This window comes from Lutjanus erythropterus, chromosome 5 (assembly GCF_056507025.1).
Source record: "Lutjanus erythropterus isolate fLutEry1 chromosome 5, fLutEry1.hap2, whole genome shotgun sequence".
Taxonomy (NCBI): domain Eukaryota; kingdom Metazoa; phylum Chordata; class Actinopteri; order Lutjaniformes; family Lutjanidae; genus Lutjanus; species Lutjanus erythropterus.
The window spans coordinates 5,189,382-5,197,420 of NC_139321.1; positions in this window are offsets into that span (position 1 = coordinate 5,189,382).

Below are 8,039 nucleotides of genomic sequence, written 5' to 3' on the forward strand. Positions count from 1 at the left end.
ACTTTTGGAGGCAGCCTGAAGTAGCCATTTGAGGAACTGCAGTATTTTTCACTTACATGTTGGCTTCATTTTTCAGCCCTGGAAGTTGCCGCTTCATATAAAGACATTTCCCAGACCAGACTGTTGGAAAAGAGGCTGGTGGGAATGTCACTAGTTTTGACAAAAACATGTTGCTGTAGACTACGAAGGTCAACATGTTGTTGCCCCTGGATAAAAAGTCAGGGGATCACCAAACTTAACAGACACTGTAAACATTGTTTGAGATATTTCAGACTGGTCCAAAGAGATGGACCGACCGATTGACACTGAACTGAACTGGATTGGTCGAACCATGCAAACAGCTGTTATTATCCCAGAGGTGAATAGTATTAATGATAAACCTACCAGTGTTTCAAGTCCAAAAGACACCACACCCCACCATCTTTATGTGATAAAACAGGGGAAATGATGATCTTCATCAAAAAAGAAACATCAGCATTGTTCAAATACTTACAATGATCTATATTTATCTTTCCCTGACAAATAATCAAATAATAACCATCCCCATGAAGACTACACAGTACAAAATACTGTGCATAGTGAATGTGTTCTCTGCATTTGACCCATTAGGAGCAGTGGACAGCCACTGAGCAGCCCCTGGGGACTGACTCCGGTTCAAAGCCACTGCTCTGGTCAAGGATACTGCCAGGAGAAATGAACCTAACATACATGTTTTTAATGGTGAGCACCCAGGGAACCCTGTGGAAATATGGAGAGAACATGCAAACTCCACACAGAGAGGCCCTGCCCCTGAACCCAGGATGTTCTTGCTGTGAGGCGACAGTGCTAACCACTGACCCACTGACAGAGACGCCATCAGAACTGACACTGCATCCAGTCTATCTCCCAGTCAAAGTGCATTTTTTAACCTTCACCACAATCTCTCCCTGACTTTAACCATCATGAAACCAGTCAGTTACAGTTTTGTCATTACTATATGGTGACTTGTACACACATTATATACAATACAGGCCTGTCATGTTTTTAGGCAACACGGGTCGACTCTGGATCTCAGCTTTGCAGGTCTGGGCTGGGTTTACAAAACTGGACCCATGCAGGACTCTGGCTTGTCATTCAAACAAGGATGGGACGAGGTTTACCACTTTGTGAAAAATTGCATAGATAAATAGTCCAACAGCTTAAGGACAACATTTTTCAACACAAAACTGCAGGAATTTAGGGATTTCACCATCTACAATCCTTAGTATTATTAAAAGAATCAGAGAATCCAGAGAAATTGTTGCACATAAGGGGCGCGGCTGCAAACCAATATTGAATGCCTGTGACCTTTCACCCCTCAAGCAGCACTACTTTAAAAGCTGTGTTCACAACTTAAAAACTGATATGTTGGTGTAAAGGAGATAATTACATTGGCAAGAGAACACCATCATCAGTAATCAGTTTGTCGCTGCATCTACAAATGCAGACAGATATCAACAACATCCAGAAAGGCTGCAGACTTCTCTGGACCTGAGCTTATCTGAGATGGACTGATGCAAAGTGGAAAAGTGTGCTGTGGACTGACGAGTCCACGTTTCAGATTGTTTTCACAAATCATGGACGTCGTGTCCTCTGAGCTAAAGAGAAAAAAGACCATCCAGATTCTTACCAGCGCTAACTTCAAAAGACAGCAGCTGTGATGTGTGCGAGGGTGTGTTGGTGCCCATGGCATCATGGGTAACTGTCACATCTGTGAAGGCCCCATTAATGCTGAAAGGTACATAAAGGTTTTGGAACAACATATGCTGCTATGTGGACGTCCCTGCTTATTTCAGCGAGACAATGCCAAGACACATTCTGCATGTGTTCTAACGGCGTGGCTTCGTAATAAAAGAGTTCAGGTACTAGACTGACGTGCCTGCAGTCCAGACCTGAAGAATGAGACAGAATTTCACTTTCAAAACTTCAACAAGTAGTGTCCTCAGTTACCCTAACTCTAACCCTGAGTGTTGTTAAAGGTAAAGTTGATGAGTCACAGTGGGAAACATGCTCCTGTCCCAACTTTTTTGGAATGTGTTGCAGGCACAAAAGTCAAACTAAATAAACCCAATCAATGTGAACATATACCCAAAACTTTTCCTTATGCATGTCTAGTTCATTGTGCAAGTGAGATGGCTGTCATCCAGCAGTTATAGTCCTCCATACCAGGACAACACTTATGCACCACGACCATGGTTAGATATTGCCATAAAATCAATCACTTGTAGATTTTGGAGCAGTGTTCTCCTTCTGCATATAAAATAAATAAACAAACATAATTTAACATAACAAAATGTCAGACCAAAATAACTACAGACTGGAGCAAGAAGTTAGACAAAATGCGTAAAAGTTGATTCGTTGCGAATCGTCTAACTGCTGCGGCGTTTCACTTCTTTCTTCTTCTCATCCCTCCGTTCCTCACTTCCGAATATACACACGAGCCTGATGCTGTCTGTTAGACAAACAAGGCAGGAAGACACAAAAAGCTTCCCAGCATGCCACTTTTGTGATGTAATGTTGGCAATTTTGAACTCTGTGTGTGTGCCGTGCATCATTAAAACATAAAAGCCAGGTGTTTATGATGGAAACACAACAACAGTCGTAAACTGTATATGAGGTTTTAAACAGAAAGCTGTAATCATCTCAGAGCTTCTCACTGGTTAAATTCTGTGAGAAATATGCACATTTTCTAAAGCTCACACTGGTGGAACATCTTTAATGACACAGAGTGACCTAATACTGCAGGGTGGAATGTATGCATAGCTTAATGCCACATTTTGTTTTGAACATGGATATTAAAAGCATATGTGCTGGTGCTTGTTTTTACAGCGGCTATAAAAAGACGCTTTCTCGGCTTCCCGGGGCCGCTGGCAAGTTGACTCGCTCGGAAAGGATCAAGCATGAGAAAGAGACGAGGAGTTTGCATCATTCCTTTAATCTGAGTTTTGGGAGGGGGGTTGGAGAGAGGGCGAGAGGGGGTGAGAGGGAGAATGAGCCAACAACAAAGAGAGAAAATGACAGAGGGAAGAAAAGACGAGGGGAGACGAAACAAGAGAATAACAAAGGGGGGAAAATACTTAACGCTTCTAAACTGAGCATGGAGAAACTCAAACGTAAGAGCATTCATCCTCTGACAGGACACACACATAGTGCAAATACACTCATAATACACACACACACACACACACACATCTATCTACTGATCTGAACTGAAAAATATGAGTTTATTCCTCTTCACAGTGACTTGCAGTTGTTTTTCTTTTATTAAGCAGATGAAAGTTCTGTGTTTTTGACTGTGATAATATTGGAACAACACTGTTTGTATCACATTGTGCGCCACCATCTTCTTAAAATACCAAACCAATAGAGCAACAGCTACTTAAACTTCAAAAGCCAGCGTCTGCAATGGTACGGGTGTGTGTCAGCACCCATTGCATCATGGCATCATTTCAGCAAGACAATGTAAAGACACATTCTGCATGTGCTCTAACAGCGTGTCTTCACAGAGTTCAGGTTCTAGACTGACCTGCCTGCAGTCCAGACCTGTCTCTCATTGAAAATGTGTGGTGCATTATGAAGCACAAGACAAGACAACAAAGTCCACAGACTGTTAAGTGCCTGAAGTCATTTTTCCAGCAAGAATGAGAAAGAATTTCACTTTTATCACTAGAACGGTCAAGGCGGTCACTTTGACCCCTGTCTAATTTATTAGTGCAATAAATGACTTTTCCTAAAAGTGTCTGTATTTTCATTTTTGAATGTTTCTTTTTTATATCTCAATTACATAAAAGGCAAAGAAAATGTGTGCATTTTTATCTATTTCAGTCTTAGGCTGTTATACTGAACACACGGGCATTCCCACCATTGGAGATGCATCTTGGTTGCTTAGCAACTATCATTGTCTCATCAATTAAACTTCACAAGTGGTCTTGTTTTCCAGTTTTGAGGCATTAAAATACAAATAATTGATAAATAAATAAAATAAAAATAAAATAGGGGAGACCAGGGACTGTTCTAACACTTTTTATGTCAGCACCTATAACTCACTGATTTTTTATGTTGAAGCTCTAAAAGAAAGTGCCCTTACTTATTACATATAGCAATGTTTCCAACTTTTTTGGCTTTATTTTTGTGCTTGTTTCCAGCCTTTTCCCATAGGCTATGATTATTTTTGTGATGGTTCTCGGTGGAAAATTATTATTGTTAATGTTAAACAAAAACATATTGCTAATCTTATAAAACACATTCAAGTCTTTCTCGCTCTGAGTAATTCTAGATGACTCTAAAATTTGAATCAGATCACTGATGGTTTTTATCCTACAGAAAAATACTGCTGTGAATATATGCATCATTACAGTTTACTATAAGCTATGGCATGCATATTGATAAATATATAAATAAATTTGACAAAAATGTTGTTAAATGAAAAGGGATATAGATCAGCTGAGATCCGTCACCCCGAGCAGCAGCAGCAGCGTATTGATTCTGCTTGTGAAGTCCTGACTTAAGAAACAGATGGGTCTCAAAGAGGACGCTGACAGGCGTCAAAGCTGCGGAGTGACGGAGGCGACATCCAGCAGCATCCAGTCACAGCACACGGTTGGAGGGCAGACAAACATGATGCCATCCTCGATGTGGCACCCTTTACTCTGCCTGTCTGTGTTGTCACTAACAACAGCCAGCGGCAGGATAACTGATATAGTCCACACAGTTTATTTGAGTGTACAAAGCAGTTGCCTGTTTTGCTGAATACAACTGCGCAAAATACTCGATTGTGTCTCGGTTAACCCCAGTTCATCATTGTATGCTTTGTACCATGGCATGTAGCAGAGCTGTGGACTCAACATGACTTAGATTTAAGTCAGGTCACAAATGTGATGACTTGAGACTCGATGCAACTTAACAAAATCAAAAAAGACTTGCAACTGTACTGAGTTCTTGTCCCTTGTGTTGACTGCCATTAAAAGGTTGACATGATGGTGTTTTGGGGTCATGGTGGTTTAGAGACCCTTCAACAATGTTTAGGAAGAGTTGCGAGTGGTTCTCTAGAGAGTGCCATGATGTTTTCACTGGACAAGTGTGTTGCATGAATCATTTTCTGAATTCATCTGTCTGTTTCTGAGCTATCCAGCTAACTGGCAAACAAACAGATGGATTGGGATGAAAACACAGCACCATCCAATGCTGCAAGAGGAGCTTGGATGTGGGAGTTTCAACAAGTATCACTTCCAAGCTGCAGCAGGACTTTACTATTCTGCTCTTTCACTTCAGCAAAAACAAGCGACAGAGGACCTGGGATGGATATACAGCATCAAATGTGGTGGTGAGAACTTTAAATTTATCTGGCACTGCTGTTTCCATGACATATCATATGTGTAATAATAATAACAACAGCATGCTAACCATGTCAAAAACTGACATAGTATCATGGAAATCATGGCTCACAGTTGAAGCTCATAAACACTGTAAAAAATCTACAGCTGTGCCACTGGTGCTCCATCACTATGAGTATGTACAAACCAGTGGCATCTGGTGATTATTAAGCTGGTGGGGCCACAGGGACCAAGATCTTCCGCTTACATGCACAAAACAAAATGTTGCTCTTCTTGGCTGGTGTTCAGCAAACAGCATAAACACAGAAAACTCCAATCTCTCTGATAACAGTTAGTGGTTTATGAGGTGCGCTGATATTCAAGGCATTGTCCATTTCATTTAATGCATGAGAGAGCCTGAATATTAGAAACGCCGCTAAATATAATGAAACACACAGCATCACCATCACCACCAAATACAGCCTCAGAAATGACCAGAGAGCAACAATAAGCTTCCCAAAGACAGGATTCATTGCTCTGCTGTGTACACTGCCACGATTCTGTCCAGTCTTTACTACTAACTAATCTTCTTACAGCATCAGTTTTATCTTTGTGTGTTAGCAGAAAGATTGCTCTAGGTTTAAGGGCTCTCAACACAAGAACAATAACCATAACAGTATTTATAATTATATTGTTTTCAAAATTGTTATAACTCAAATTGATGGCGGACAACCAAACAACAGAACAACCAATACATTTCCTTAACTGCAGAAAATAGGTGTTCGTTAGTGATGTTTCTTAAAGTTACATCCTGGTTATCAGATTTTTGAACACACAGGACCTGATTTACTTAAGGTTTGCGTTGTGCACCTGCTAACAAATTTGCTAACTGATTTACAAATGGTGCGTACTGAGGATTACATCTTTCAATTGTGCAAGACAGCGTGCATTGTGCATTTAGTATGTTTGCCTTAATCAATACGCAATATGGGGCGTTTCTACCCCAGTATGCAAAATACTAGGAGGAGAAAATGCAAATAGGTTCATTTAGTACATGCATTGCGATTTACCAAGCCTGGAAATAATTTGCGTTGACTGTGATTGCGTCTGTATTTAATATGTTCGAAAGGAAGGTGCTAATTGGCCCAGCGGTGTGCACAGATGGCTGCTGTCATTGTGGCGAGGAGGAGACACTCTGATTTAAAGTCGTTTCTCATGAGCTGTTTGGGGACTACATTTATTTTTATTTTCGTTCAATAAGCCTTAATGCAGAAATACACCATGATTAAACATTCATTTATTGCAGCCAATTTGCAGCCAAACAAAGCTGAAAATTCACAGCCACTGCAGCATAAAGAAAATTAACATTGACCTTTGTTATGTCCTCTGAACTGTTTTTTTTTTTTTTTTTGGCCAGTTGCGCATCTCTGCCAACAGTGAGATCCTCTCCTCCAGTGCCTGTCCAGCTGTGGGACCGGTTGGATTGAGAAACCTCACTACTGCCTGTACCCCAACTTTGATCCATCTTATCAGGGCATTTACGGCCACTGGCAGACCAGATACAGCGCTGACCAGCTGCCTGGTATGTGCGACAGCGTCCAAGTGTCCAACCTGAGCGCTAAGACGCAGCTCACTCCTCCTGCACAATGGAAATATTTATCTATTATTATTATTAGTAGTATTTATTTATTTATTGAAGATAGTTGTAGAAGTTTTATTATAAGCCAATCTCTCTTCTGTTCTTCACCTTATATCTCACCATCTTCTCTAAATTTCATCTGTTGTTCTTGACTTTTTTTGTTGTAGCTCAACAATATGTTTATTTTATTTGTTATTTCCACCAACACCTCCGTGGGATCAAATTTCATTTTACGCTTGCTGTCATTCTGTTTTCCATCCAAACTCCCCAATGGTGGAACAGAATCCTGATTGAAATCCCGCTGTCTCCACGGTGTTTGGCACCTGTTGTCGTTTACACAATTATCTTATAGATCACGCACAAAACACGCAGCAACCAAATGTGCTATGTGTTAAATGCACACAGACTTCAGCAGTCTTTAATGTGGGATCTTAGTAAATCAGGCTCATATACTTCAAACTGGTGGGACCTGTCTTCTCACCATGCAGCTGTGAGACAGAGGGACTCAGACAGACCTCCTCATCAGGAGTGTAGGGGTGTTGCAAAAATCAGTTTAGTATCATTTTCATGAGTTGGACTTTAGGGATGAAGGTCCAGGGCAGCCACCTCCCAGTTCAACGTACCCTACAAATGATGGTTTTATGTATATTAAAACCACTAAATATATTTAAGATAGCAGTAAACATCTAAGATCAGTTTGCACCAATTCAGCAGAATGGCCCATATGTGCTGTTTTATTTATTTATTTAGGTCTGATATTGTTTTCTTGCACCAGCTGATTAATCATTTTTAAGAAAACATGTCTGAAATCTCAGATTTCAGCTCCTTAAATGTGAATATTTTCTGGTTTCTTTAAGCCTCTCTGACAGTAAACTGAATATTTTTGAGTTGTGGACAAAACAAGACATTTGAGGACGTCATCTTGAGCTGCAATCAACATTTTTTAAACAATTTTCTGACATTTTATGGACCAAACAAATAATCGATTAATGGAGAAAATGGTCGACAGATTAATCAATAACGAAAATAATCATCCAAAACTAAACAAAAGTAATCAAGTTACATTACTT